The sequence below is a fragment of the Tamandua tetradactyla genome, chromosome 13, assembly GCF_023851605.1.
Source record: "Tamandua tetradactyla isolate mTamTet1 chromosome 13, mTamTet1.pri, whole genome shotgun sequence".
Classification (NCBI taxonomy): Eukaryota; Metazoa; Chordata; class Mammalia; order Pilosa; family Myrmecophagidae; genus Tamandua; species Tamandua tetradactyla.
In genome coordinates, this window is record NC_135339.1 from 74,620,938 (window position 1) to 74,635,264 (window position 14,327).

At 36.1% G+C, this 14,327-nt stretch overlaps 1 protein-coding gene across 10 annotated transcripts in view; it reads left to right on the plus strand.

Moving 5' to 3' along the window:
* VTI1A (vesicle transport through interaction with t-SNAREs 1A) overlaps window positions 1–14,327 on the plus strand; it is a 380,272-nt gene that overhangs the window by 164,087 nt on the left and 201,858 nt on the right. The window lies entirely within an intron of this gene.

The following is a 14,327-nucleotide window of genomic DNA, read 5'->3' on the forward strand; positions in this document are numbered from 1 at the left end:
ACTGATGGTTGCAGTGTGCTTTGAAATTTATTACTCTTTTGAATACATGTTATTTTCCACAAAAAAGGGGGGGGAAGTCAATTGTGATGATAAATACACAGCTATATGATGATATTGTGAACCATTAATTGTATACTTTGGATGGATATAATATGTGTCAATAAAAATACATTAAAATTTTTAAAAAAACAGTAGGACAGAGATTTAGGCAGTCTGACACCACAATTTGTGTTCTCATCTGTTAAATTATTACTGCACACACATATACTAAGTCTGAAGAGAGAAAGTTTGGCATTAAGAAAGTCTGAATTTATTTCGTGAGAATTGCAACATGCATTTTCTTAAAGATGATGATTTATATTTTCCTTCCTTTTTATAGATTTAATGTGTAGGGATTGAAGGGCCAAACCTTAATGTTAGGGTACTATTTAAGTGCAGATTTCTAGTTTTCCTGACAGTATTTATGTACTCAGAATACAAACTCCATAAATGAACATGGCTTACTTACTCTTCTATCCAGGTGATTTTACCCTAATCACTATTAGGGAGATATTTTGATTCCTAGCCATGTTTCCTGATATTTAGCCAGGGATGAAAGTTGTTAGCAACTCAAAAGTTTATATATGTGTAAACTGTCACTAAGAATTTTTTTACTACCCAATATTAAGAATTTTTTATTACCCAGAGGTGATAATAGAAGTACGTATTTAATGAATCTTAGATCCATGTGTAAATACAGTGTAACTATCTCTCTATACATATGTGTGTATATTATATGTTTATTTAGTTATTTATCACATTAGCCCCCAATATTGGGAGCAAAAACAAAAAGATAAACCCAGGATAATAATTAGTATAAAAGAAGAGAGTCACAACTTAAGAAAGAAGTAGCTTCAGCTAAACTATCTCCATTCTGGACTCAGTTGGTAGAAGCTAAGCATGTAAGGCACATGAGTTCAGCCTCAGAATTCCTCAGAATTCCGAATTAAGTTCTCAGAATTATGTTACAAGAGAACTCTTTCTAAAACAATTTTGCATTTGTTAGCATATGATATTTACCTTCTTAGAGCCTTTTTACTCCATCTTGCTGGTAAGATAAAATCCAGCCTTCTCAGCCTGGTATTCAAGACCCTCAAGCTCCTTCTGCCGTATTTCCCAAAATCCATGCTTCAACCATATCATACTGACTGTCCTGTGGATTACTTGCTGAGGTAGGCAGAATGGCCCCCTAAGATGTCCAGCCCTAATCTCTGGAATTGTGAATATTTTATGTTGTATGGCAAAGGGACTTTGCAGGTATAATTAAGATTACAGATCTTAAAATAGGGAGAGTATCCTGGATTATTTACATGGGCCCACTCTAATCGCATGAGCCCTTTAAAGTGGAGATGCAGAGGGAGATTGACAGCATGAGCAGGACTGGATGCATCTGTGTTGTTTAAAGACCAGGGACAATACAGTGAGGAATGTGGGTACCCTAAAGAGCTGGGGCGGGGGGGGGGGGGGGGGTGCGGTTTCCAGCTGACAGCTGCAGAGAAATGGGGACCATAGTCCTGCAGCCACAAGGAACTGAATTTGAATAACCTGAATGATCTTGGAAGTGAATTCTTCCCCGGAGCCTCCAGAAATGAATAACAGCCACGCCAGCACCTTGATTTCAGCTGTGCATGACCCAGAGCAGAGGCTCCATCTGAGCCCACCTGGACCTCTCACTGACAGAACTGTGAGACAATAAATTTGCGTGGTTTTAAGCCACTAAGTTTGTGGCACTTTGTGAAGGCAGCAATAGAAAACTAATACTCTTGGATTGGAATTTCCTTTCTCCACCCTTTCTGACTGTTAACATCTGTTTATCCTCCAGGTGCAACTCATGTGACGTTTCCGTCACAAAGCCGTCCATGAAAGCCCAGTCAGGAAAACCTCTCCATCTGTTGATGTCATTGTGTTTCTGCCTCTGCAGTGGCACTTTCTCCTTCAGTTTTAGGGTGCATTTAGCTGTTTATATTCCTCTCTCTCCCACCAAATCATAAGCACTTGAAGGCTGTCTTTTGTTCAAGTTTGAATTCACACATTATTTGTCATAGTGTTTTGCCCACAGTAGGTGCCCAGTTCAATAAATTTTGCATTCTGAATGTCATCCTCAGAGAACCAAAAAATTATTAGACATGGTGCCCATATTCAGCTACTCAATCAGTAAGTTATGGGAATGTATGGAAAATAAAACCAGATGTTCTTACCCTAATGGAGTTTACAGTCTAGTAGAGGAAAGGAAGGTGTTAATAAAGTAATCTGCAGCTAAACGTAAAATTAGACATGTGTTAAGTAACAAGAAGGAAAGGGATGTGGTGCAATGAAAGATTATGGTCAGGAGTGTTTATTGAATGAAGGACTGCATGGTTCCTGAAGAAAGAAAATAGCAATTGATATTATTCAATTTGATGAAAGAATTCTTAGTAATAATTTCAAGTGGATGCAATGAGCATGATCTTCTTCTTATAGGATGCAAGTGAAGTTAAGCTGCAATCCAGAGTTTAAGTTAGACCACTAAAATAGTTTTCGATCCCAATTCAATATTAAAATCAGTTGAGAAGCTGTTAAAAAGCTTTGGGCCTCATCCAAGACCATTTGAATCAGAGTATCTAAAGGTGGGATATAGGCATCGGTATTTTTTAAAAGCTCCCAGCCACTCTGATTTCATTGAAGACAGAACCACTGTTTTAGGCAGTATATTTTTGGATGGACTGGTCAGAGGATAGAAGAGATTATGAAGTGAAAACAGTACAGTTTCTTTCCTCAGGAAAAATCTCTACAAATAGAATGGGAAAGAGGCTCCTCAAAATGGGTTGGTGTCAAGTGGTTCTATCTAAAAATGGGCCTGAACCAATTGTCTTTATTTTTCTATTTCATAACATTTATTGGGACTTTTTCTCATTATAAAACTAAGATGTTTTCCCCCATATAAAACATTTGGAAGAGCAGAAAAACACACAGAAGAAAATAAAAATTACTCATAATCCCGCCAACCACTCTAAACATTTTTTGGTAAATACTCAGGGGCCACAGGCTATGGAGTTTTGTATGTGTGAATGTATTTATAGAGGACACTTGGTCTCCATTTTATAAAATTGGTCACATCCTGTATTTGTTAGCATCCTCTGTAAGCATTTGAGTTTGCAACTCCTGAAATATGTGTTCTTTTTTTTTAACCTGCTTTAAAAAAAATTAATATGCTATGAAAACTTTCCCCTATCATGCAGTATTCTGCAGAAAATAAAAAAATTCAATAATCATCTTGTACTCCATACTATAACTATACCATAATTTATTTAACCAACCCCTTATTATTGAACATTCTCTTTCTAATTTTCACTGTTCTAGTATTGCAACAAGGATACTTATTCATATTTCTTTGCATAAATTTCTTGTTATTGCTTAATGGTAAATTTCTCAAAATAGAATTGCTGGGGCAAAGAACGTGAATACTTTCAAGATTTTTTATGTATAATAACAAATTGTCCCCTAAGAGTTTCGTTTCTCTTTTGCATAAACTTTTACTCACATTAAGCAAAAAGTGCACTGACAGTGTTTTTGCTCTTTCTTATCACTAGTGAGGCAGAATATTTTCTCTTATGTTTATTAATTATGGAATTCTTTTGCTTATTTTTTTCTTTAAAAACTAATTTTTTCTATTGGTACATTCATCTTTCTCTTTTTGATTTTCGTAAGAGCTCTTATTAACCTTCTGGGTGTCATGTTTGTGGCACATTTAAGTTTATTAGTGGACTTTTTGTTGTTCTTAAAGTATTGACATTTTAACAATTTGATATGGGCAAAACTTTCTTTTTAAATTATTTTTCCTTTGTATTTTTGCCCAGAAAATCTTTCCCTACCAAAAGTAAGATCAAACCTACATTTTCTTCTAATTCCTTTATAGTTTTATATTTCACTTATGAGGTTGTTGCTGGGTTAAAACCCTTTCTAGTTCTTAGTGAATTGGCAGCCTGGGAATCAGATCTGGGATAAAGTCTTCACTCTGCCACCTTCTTACTCTTCCGTTTGGGGAGTTATTGGCATTTCTGCCTTGTGTTTCTTTATCTACAAAATGTTGAAAATACAACCCGACCTATGATCTTTAAACGCAATGACTTTTAAAGTATTAAACACAGGGCCTCACACATAATAAGTGCTTAAAAAAAATGCGAGTTTTCTCTTGTTTCTTTCTTCAGAGTAACATTATTTGAAGATCCATGGCTGTTTCTCAGTCAGTTTTGCTTCCTTACATCCTGACACCTTGATTTTGAGCTGGTTTTGTGGTCTCTCTTAGGTCTCTTTAATTATCTGAAGTGCATGGTTGAATTTTCACTTATACAACAGTTTATGTACCATTCATTGAAAGGCATCTTTCTTCCCTTCTGAATCATTGTTTTCCTTCTGTTTCGTCCTTTCTGTTCTCTATAGCCTTTGACTGACATTTCTGTGAAGCATTTTGTGATGTGCATTTAGAACACAATATAAAAATAAACTGCATTGTGTTATTTAAATATTTAAAGGCTTTTGTAGCCTTGTAGGCTATTTTTAAAACGACCTTTAAAACCATTTGCAAAGAAGACAAAAAGTAATAGGAAACAGCATAACTTTTTAATGTTTCCTTCATTAGCTGTGTCCCCTCCCTCAGATGCTTTGCCTTGCTTTGATAGCTCATAATGTAGGCTACATCAAAGACCCAAATAATGGGGAACAATGGGGAACAATTTCTAAAAGCCGATTTTGTATTATTGCTGCCACTATTAGGTGTCAGATGGAAAAGATCCCTTTCTTTTAAATAACCTGGACTGATGTTTGATTTTCTATATTCTGTAGACCCCCTTGGTTAGGCTGGTATGTAAAGAAAGACGTGGTGTATGTTCATATGTGGATTGAGCATTTCCAGTTTTCTCAGACTTTGCCTTTGTGAAGTGAATTTAATTGTTGAGAGGAGTATTCAGTCTACATTATCCGTGATTTAGTAATAACATGAAGCCAGATTGCAGTAAGATTCTGTTGTATTCCTTCCTTTATTCAACCCTGCATTCACCATTTCATCAGAACATACACAGACTTCTTTCTGAGGGTCTGAAACTAGAGCAGGAGTTACCTTTCCAGAAATTGCCTTGGGAAACAAGGGTGAGAGGAACAGGAGGCCAGAGCCACTTCAGAAAGCCAATGTTAGAATGCACAGAAGGCCAGAAATGAGAAGCAACAGCAGGGTTGGATTTGGAGAAGCAAAGCTGAAGGGACGTAGGAAACAAGCCACAGGAGAAGGTGGGTACTAATTGGGTTAAGAGAAGAGTGGGCTAGAGAAAGTAGAGAATGAGAACGAGCCTCTGTGTGGTCTTGGGTGGATGGGTGCAGCCAGATTGGATTGAATACTTTTATTTGTTTTAAAATGGAGCTAGAGCTTAGGAAAGATAATTGCCTTCTCGGATCTTCTCGTATAGGTAGAACATATACTGGTAAGAAGTTAAATATTAGGAAAAAGCGGCATATGATGAATGCCCAATGAATGGGCAGCAAATAAACCTGGAGGGAAAGATCCCTGTGGAGGACCTTAAATACCAGAGACTTAATGTTTAAAAGAATAATATCCCAGCACAGGGCCTAACACATAGAGGACAAGTCATTAAATATCTTTTTAATACACTGTGCTATATGCTTTGCGCTATCTTTGAGATGGATACTATCATTATCCCTATTTTAAAGCATCAGAAACACAGTTTTAGAGAAATTAAGAATCTTGTCCAAGGTCACATGACTGGCATATGATGAAGCAAGTTTTAAATCCAGGCCTATCTGGCTCCAGAGCCCCTGTAATTAACCTCACAATTGCAGTACATTTCTGAGAAATGAAATCTCTGAAAATAGTGTGTGTCGGGCATGGGGGTGAGGTAGAATAATGACCCCTTTCCGCCAAAGATATTCATGTCCTAATCCCTGAATTCTGTGATTGTGTAATTTTACGTGGCAAAAGGGACTTTGCAGGTATGAGTAGGCCAAGGTTTTTGCAGTGAGAATATTGTTTTGGATTATCTGGGTGAGCCCAGTGTAACAGTGTCCTTTTAGGAGAGAGGCAGTAGTGTCATGGCAGAGGAGTAGATAAGACGATGGAAGCAGAGGACAGAGAGAGAGAGAGAGAGAGAGACTGAAAATTGCTATGCTGCTGGCTTTGAAGATAGAGGAAGGGATCATGAGCTAAAGAATGCAGGTGGCCTCTAGAAACTGAAAAAAGCAAAGACATGGATTCTCCCCTAGGGTCTCCAGAAGAAGGGTAGTGCCTTGGTTTTAGCCTATAAAACCCATTTCAGACTTCTGACCTCCAGATCTGCAAGGCAATAAATCGGTGTTGTTTTAAACCACTAAATTTGTGGCAGTTTTTGATAGCAATAGAAACTAATACACAGCGTTTCAAAACATTAATCTAGCAATGAAATAACACAAAGAGGCTGAAGGCAAGGAGACCAGCAAAGAGACTATTACAACCATGCAACTCTCAGGGAACCTGCAACTCTTCTTTCTTCAACTCGTCCTTCCTTCCTGACCCTGATTGAGTCTTTTGGATTGAGGAGTCATATTTGGAACTAGTGAATTTTCCACTACTTCTTATACCAACAGTCTCACTAGAAAATAATCTTTGAGACATGATAGATTTGAACAAGATTAGCTAATTTTATTACAGAGGTGAAAAAGAAGATGATTCACATGTCTCTCTCAAGCCTTCCATTTTACTACGTATACTTCTGACATATATATTGATATGGCTAGTTTTTACATTGTGTTTTCAGTCCTAAACTGGTCAGGACAATATAAAATACATTTTGTATTATTTTAAGGGTTCTGTGTAGTACAGCCTGGGGGTGGGGGGAAAGGGATAAAGAAAAAGGTGGCTTCATAATGGAGAAGTATCACTTTCAATTATACATGGAACAACTTGACTGCATTTTGGAATTTCCAGAGGAAATCACAGATGTGAAGTCTAACATACAGTGGCAGAAGTGATGTCTAAATTAAACATTCATGTCCTTTCACATGACTATTTGCTGAAATATTCATGAGTGAATATACTTTATTCTTTTTTATGATTAAAGTTTGCCTAAAGTATGCATGCCTATTTATGCCCCTGGGATTAGGGTCACTGTTGGTGTGATAGGCAACAGATTAAAGTAACTAATTTTTTTAAAATTCATTTTGGCTTAATGGATTGTAAGTGGGCTTAAAGGTATACCAGTAAATTCCAACCTGATAGCCTCTAAAACATGTATATATGTGAAAATAGATTGCAATAATACTGGATTGTATTATTAATATAATAATAGATAATAGATTTCAATAAATTTCAAAGTTATATCTCTAGTGTTACACTTCTTTCTAGCTGCTTACTCGTCATTTCCAATTAGGTGCTAATTTTCACCTCAAGCTTAACATATCTGGAACAGAACTCTTGCTTTCCCCACCATCTTGCTCTTCTTCCAAAGCCCTCCACTTCTAATGGTACTACCTTCCTTTTAGTTGCTTAAACAAAACCTTGGAGTCATCTTGGATTCCTCCTTTATCTCATGCCCTACTTCTAGTCCATCAGCAAAATCCTGGAGGCTTCACTTTCAAAGCACATTCCAAATCTGACTACTTCTCTCTACCACCTGTGTACAACTTTGATCCAAGCCACAAATTCCTCTATCCTGGAGTATTATAGTAGCCTCCTAATTCGTCTGCCTACTTCTATCATTACCCCTAGGTTAGTTTTTTTTAATCATAATTGGCAGCCAGAGTGATGCATTTAAAACATGTCAGATCAAGTCATCCCTAATCAGAACCATCCAGTGATGTTCTTTTACACTTAAGATAAAACCCAGTCTTTACCATAGTTCACAAGTCTTCACATCATCTGCCCATTTATCCCTCCGGCCATAATTCCTACCACTCTTCTCTCCTGTTGCATTTTGTTTCTCTAAAATGGTAAGCACTTTCTTGCTTCAGGGTCTCTGCCCAGTTCTTCTCCCAGATATTCACATAGCTCATATCCCCTTCATTTAAGTGTGGCCTGCTCAGAAATCTCTTTCCTGACCATCGTAACATCATATCTCCTTCACTCTCCCTTCACCCTGACTTTTCACAACCTTACGTTATAGTCTCTATTTATTTGTTTGTGTGTGGAATGTAATAAAGTCCATGAGGTCAGATCTGTTCTGTTCCCTGCTCTAATTCTAGCTCCTACAATAGCACCTGGCAAAATGTGAATGTGCAAAAGTATCCTTCATGAATCACTGAATGAATTTTTATAAATGTTTAAAAAAAAAATTTTATAAATGTTTAGTGGGAAATGCATTATGGCAGTTATTTGCAGTGATTCATTTAGAGTACCGATATGAATTTACAAACATTCCGTCTGCTGTGTGCAATTCCTTGTGCTCCAACTTCTGGATATACAAATATGAATAAAATACCATCCCTTGCCCTCAAGACTTTTGCAGTCTGAAGAAGGAGATTAATTCCAACAGATGTTGGGCCAACAAGTGTAACTTGGAGTAAACTCTGAGTACTGTAGTCATGTTGTAAGGAGAGCTCCATGATGAGTGAAAGAAGGGAAGACTCATATCCAATTGCTAGGATTAGGGAAACCTTTATGAGGGGTGAAGTTTGGGCTATTACTTAACAGGCATTCTGCATAAAGGGAAATGCTAAACAAAGAAAGAGAGGGACAGAAAAGTCCACGGTGCTTTTCTAAAGGAAAATATTGACCAAAGAAAAACCAGAATCATTAATACCCCAGTGGCCGTAAATACTGATGTTCAACAGAAACCAGTCAGCGTGTCTGCTATGCATAAACAATTTTGGTAAGATTCAGAAGGTTCTGGGCTAAAATTCTGACTCAAAAATTATTTACTGTTTTTTTCTATTTAAGCATCTAGTTCTATAGGGAAACTTTTAATAAATGTGTCTCATCTAATTTATGTGGTGCCAACCTGCTTCGCTAACACTCTCTTAATTTACCTTTTCTTTGGTTTTTGTTCACCTTTATTAGTTGTTCTGTGCCTCACTGTAGGAGGTGAGTCTGTCCAGTTTGTGTTTATAAGCATGACTGTCCCATACAACCCTTGACCTTTAAGCTGTAGGTATTCGCCACTTTCTCCATCATGAAACGGGGATTCCATGTACCACATATTGCTAGCAAGACAAAATATGGAGAGGTGTTATGTGTTGTAAGGTATCACTGTGAGTTACTGAGGATGGCCTACATTTTATCCTTTTATAGGGGTAATTTTCTTTTTCAAGGGCTTTGGGAAGTTGAATAAATAAACACAACTGAAATTGGATTTAGATTTTGATTGAGCATGAATGATCACAACTAGAGTCCTTTAGTGGCCTGATACTATTCAAATACAGATAAAGACAGTGTATTTCAATAAATTCTTAAGAAAATATGCAGATGGAGTCTGGGCATCATTCTTCCGAGTACTGGGATAAAAGCTGTTTAGAATGGGAAGAGCTAAAGAATACAGGCATTAATTCCTCATGGGGCAGTCACTCCAAATAAAAGATCATTTCTTACCATAAACTGTACTTTTTTAAGTGGACATTTCTAAAGTTATAAGAGCAATCAAACGTCAAAAGTGAAAATTAAATGATTAATTCTGACATATTCCTTTCCTAAGTAAGAGAAGTTTTAGCAGGGACTAGGTCATATTTACACTTTGACCTCAATCTTGCCAATGCTCAGGACTTACTAATGCTCATTGAGCATTGTTATTGTTATTATTATTAATGCTTTTTCTTAGGCAGGACACAAATGACAAAGGGCATACCCAGAATATTGCTGAAAACAAGTGATTGATGTGCAAAAGTTTGGCCAAATTCTGCTAAAATAGACCAGGGCTTAAAGAATAACAGTTCAAGGAATTAAGGAAGATGGAGACTTATCAAAGCTTTTTTCCAAATTGATCCCATAATTTTGAAATGTTTATCTTTAATTTTGAAACCTTTTAAACCCTAAGATAGTGTTGATACCTTTTGATAACAAATTCTGAAATGCTTCAAGTAAATGTGAAACTCAATTGATTATGTTTTTAGTATAGAAATATAGGCGCAGGGGGAGGCTAATGGATTTATAAGACATTCTGGTGGGCTTACAATTAAGAGTCTTTGCTATCAGGCAACCTTTGGGAAGCAGCTACTAGCATATGTTTATAAGGAATGCGCATACTAGGAAATTGTGGTCAAAAAGTCAAATAGTAGAACAGCAGAGTTCAAGCTAGTTCACATCAATATTTATGTTAAATTTTGTAAACATTTATTTGGTTGATTGTTCATGGTATACTAAGCTTTAGAGAAACATCTTTATGGAAACATATCAAGGATCAATTTTTTTAAAAATCATTTGATAACATAGAACTATTTCATAATATTTTCCAAAGAGCCTCCTAAGCAAATGTGCTGCTTAATTTCTTTAAAGCCTGTGATTGAAATGTTCTTTATGTCTATGTAATAACTAAATTATTTTCAGGAAGGAGTGTTTATTAATAGTATTTTATTTTTAATCCATTAAATAAGCTATGGAAACTCATGGAATGGTTTCTCTTCAGGCTTTTGCGAGTTAATAATGTGATGTTTTGTCTAAGTTGTATTGCCATGCTAGCTCTGTAGCCCAACCGTACGGGGGGGGGGGGGGGAATGGCTTGTTTAAACTGATTTGGACTTGTGGCATTTATGTGCAAGCATAAGTATAACAGGCTAAATCCAAATGAAGGTGGACACTGATTATAACTGGGAGCTAATTAGGGACAATGCAGTTTTCACATAGGCTTTGAGTAAACTCATCCCACAGAAATCTTTTGGTCCTATGGGCATGAGCTGCTGTGGGCTGTTGATGCACATCAGAGGATTGGAGAGTGTTATTTTTCAATAACGTTCATTGCTTTTTTTTTAAGTCATTATTTTATTTTATTTTGTTTTCTAACTATTTCAAGAGTGGTAGTGCTTTTCTTAGTTGTTGGGATTTTTCCCATTCACATTTTTTTCCCACAGGAACTAAATACTGTTTAATTTCAAACTGATTTCTTCACATTATGGACCTCAAAATATGCCCTAGGATATGGTATGAGATCCTGTTGGTTTATACATGTTGGTGTGTGGCCATGATATATCCCAGAGTAATTTGGGCAGTGAATGAGAAGTATTTCCAAAGTCCCCTTGAAGGTCTGGGGAGAAAAGAGAAAATACTCAACATGGGAATTCTGATATCCTCACAAGCAGTGGGGACAACCAATTCAATAGGCTGAGCCCTCAATTTTGGGGTTCACCCCTATGAAACTTATTTCTGCAAAGAAGAAGCTAAACCTACTAAGTCATCCTCAGAGAACCTCTTGTTGCTCAGATGTGGCTTCTCTCTCTCAGCCAACTCGGCAGGTGAACTAACTATCCCACCCACCCCACCCCCGCCACATGGGACCTAACTCCCAGGGGTGTAAATCTGCCTGGCAACATGGGGCATGACTCCCAGGATGAGCTAGGACTTGGCATCATGGGATTGAGAAAGCCTTCTTGACCAAAAGAGGGAAGAGAGAAACGAGGTAAGAAAAGTTTCAGTAGCTGAGAGATTTTAAACAGAGTGAGAGGTTATCCTGGAGATTATTCTTATGCATTAGATAGATATCCCCTTTTTAGTTTATGGTGTATTGGAGTGGGTAGAAGGAAGTACCTGAAACTGTTGAACTGTGTTCCAGTAGTCTTGATCCTTAAAGACGATTGTTAAACTATCAAGCTTTTACAGTGTGACTGTGTGATTGTGAAAACTTGGTGTCGGATGCTTCTTTTATCCAGGGTATGGACAGATGAGTAAAAAAATAAGAACAAATAAATAATGGGAGGGGATAAAAGGTTTTAAAAAAAATGGGTAGATTGAAATACTACTGGGCAATGTGAGGGAGGGTTAAGGGGTATGGGATGTATGAGGTTTTTTTTTCTTTTCGTTTCTTTTTCTGGAGTGATGCAAATATTCTAAAAATGATCATGGTGATGAATACACAACTATGTGATGACATTGTGAGCCACTGGTTGTATACCATGTATGGACTGTATGTGTGTGAAGATTTCTCAACAAAAATATTTTTAAAAAAATTATGTCCTAGGAATTTCCAAAAATTCCTTCCCCTTATGCAAGATGCTCACAGCTCTCTTAGACAAAGGAGCCTTATTTCTTCAAACTAGCTCAGTAAATGACACAAGAATAGTCCAGAGTTTACATTAAGGTTCACTGTTTGTGTTATACAGTCCTATATTTTTGTTATTGTTTTTGACTTTTATTCTAGTACATATATACACCCTAAAATTTTCCCCTTTAACCACATGCAAATATATAATTCAGTGCTGTGAATTATGTTCACAATGCTGCCAGTCTTCCAGATTTGAGCAGGAAAGCGTCAGATATATAAATAGAATACTTATAGGGTTTTTGAAGCAATGTAAATGGTTTGCCGTGGAAAAGTGATGGGCCACCTAGACCATAGTTCTGCAGTTTGTAGGTATTAGTTATTTGCTATATTTAAGTCATTGAAATAACCACTTAAACCACATGTAGATATGCTGCAAATATTTTTGAATCAGTGGTGTAATTATTTGTTTCATTAAGGGGAAAAAGGCGTTTTATATAATGGCCTTACAATATGTGTCATTTTTATATGCGGAAAAATAAGCACCTGTCATCTTCTTGTTAGCTCAGAGCCTATCACAGAGATTTTAATATTTGAAAACTATTCTATTCACTGGAATTTTGGCATTTAAAATAATGATTTTCTTAAGATGTAGCATTCTGATACACTATACATGACTTTTCTTGGTCAGGAAAATAAAATCTCCAGCACCTCTTGTTTCTTACTCAACACTTTCCACATTGCGCTAAAGTGATGGTAAACAACTGGGATGCATTTTCACCCCTTTAGCATTTTATTTATCATTTGTCTGTTGGTGTAGCTGCCAGGAGACTGAGCAACTTTTTTTTTTTAATTTATTTATTAGTTAAAAAAATTAAGAAACCAATAAAACATCAACATATATAATCAGTAATTCACAATATCACATAGTTGCATATTCATCATTTCTTAAAACATTTGTATTAATTCAGAAAAAGAAAAAGACAATAGAAAAAGAAATAAAACGAACACAGGAAAGAAAAAAAAAGGAAGATTATACCTATCATACCCCTTACCCCTCGCTTTCATTGATCACTAGCATTTCAAACTAAATTTATTTTAGCATTTGTTCCCCCTATTATTTATTTTTATTCCATATGTTCTACTTGTTTGTTGACAAGGTAGATAGATAAAAGGAGCATCAGACACAAGGTTTTCACAATCACATAGTAACATTGTGAAAGCTATATCATTATTCAATCATCCTCAAGAAACATGGCTACTGGAACACAGCTCTACATTTTCAGGCAGTTCCCTCCAGCCTCTCCATTACATCTTGAGTAACAAGATGATATCTACTTAATGCATAAGAATAACCTCCAGGATAACCTCTGGACTCTGTTTGGAATGTCTCAGCCATTGACACTTTATCTCATTTCAATCTTCCCCCTTTTGGTCGAGAAGTTTTTCTCAATCCGTTGATGTTGAGAGACTCAGCAACTTTTACAGTCACTCTACCCTCGGTCAAAATACTTGTACTACTTAAAAAATCTTTATGCTACGTTAACTAGTAAAAACAGGATTGGAAGTTAACATTTATAGAAAGAATTCTCATTGGGAAATGTATTTTGGTGCATAGAAGAATATGATAAAGATTTAGTGGTTCAATATCACTAAATTTTAAGAACTTCCTCTTATACTATCCTGCCAGATCCTAATTAAAAAATAAAACTGGGTATATATTTGGGGAGGGATCAAGTGATGAGGTATATTTCTGCTTTTTGAGACAGAATGAATTAAAATAAGAAGTTATTCCAATAAAAAGAAGTAATTAATATTGAACAAACATTTTAAATTATTGCATTAATGAAGGTAGTCTCAGCTTTGGACAAGATGACTAGAAGTATACAAAAAGTTCTCTTTGGGGTGGCTAAAATAGCTTAAAAGTAATAATATTTGTGGTAATGATGAAAAGAACTCCAAAATAACTTAAGACTATTAACTCTGTGAGGACAGGGACCATATCTTATTGGTTTTTAAAATGTCCTTCCTGAATTTAGTACTTTAATATACAGTAGACAATTGGATAGATGAAAAACATGATAGATTTTAATAATTTAATTACCTGACTTTATTTCTGTTTAAAAGCCATGTTTCTCATTTTAAGAA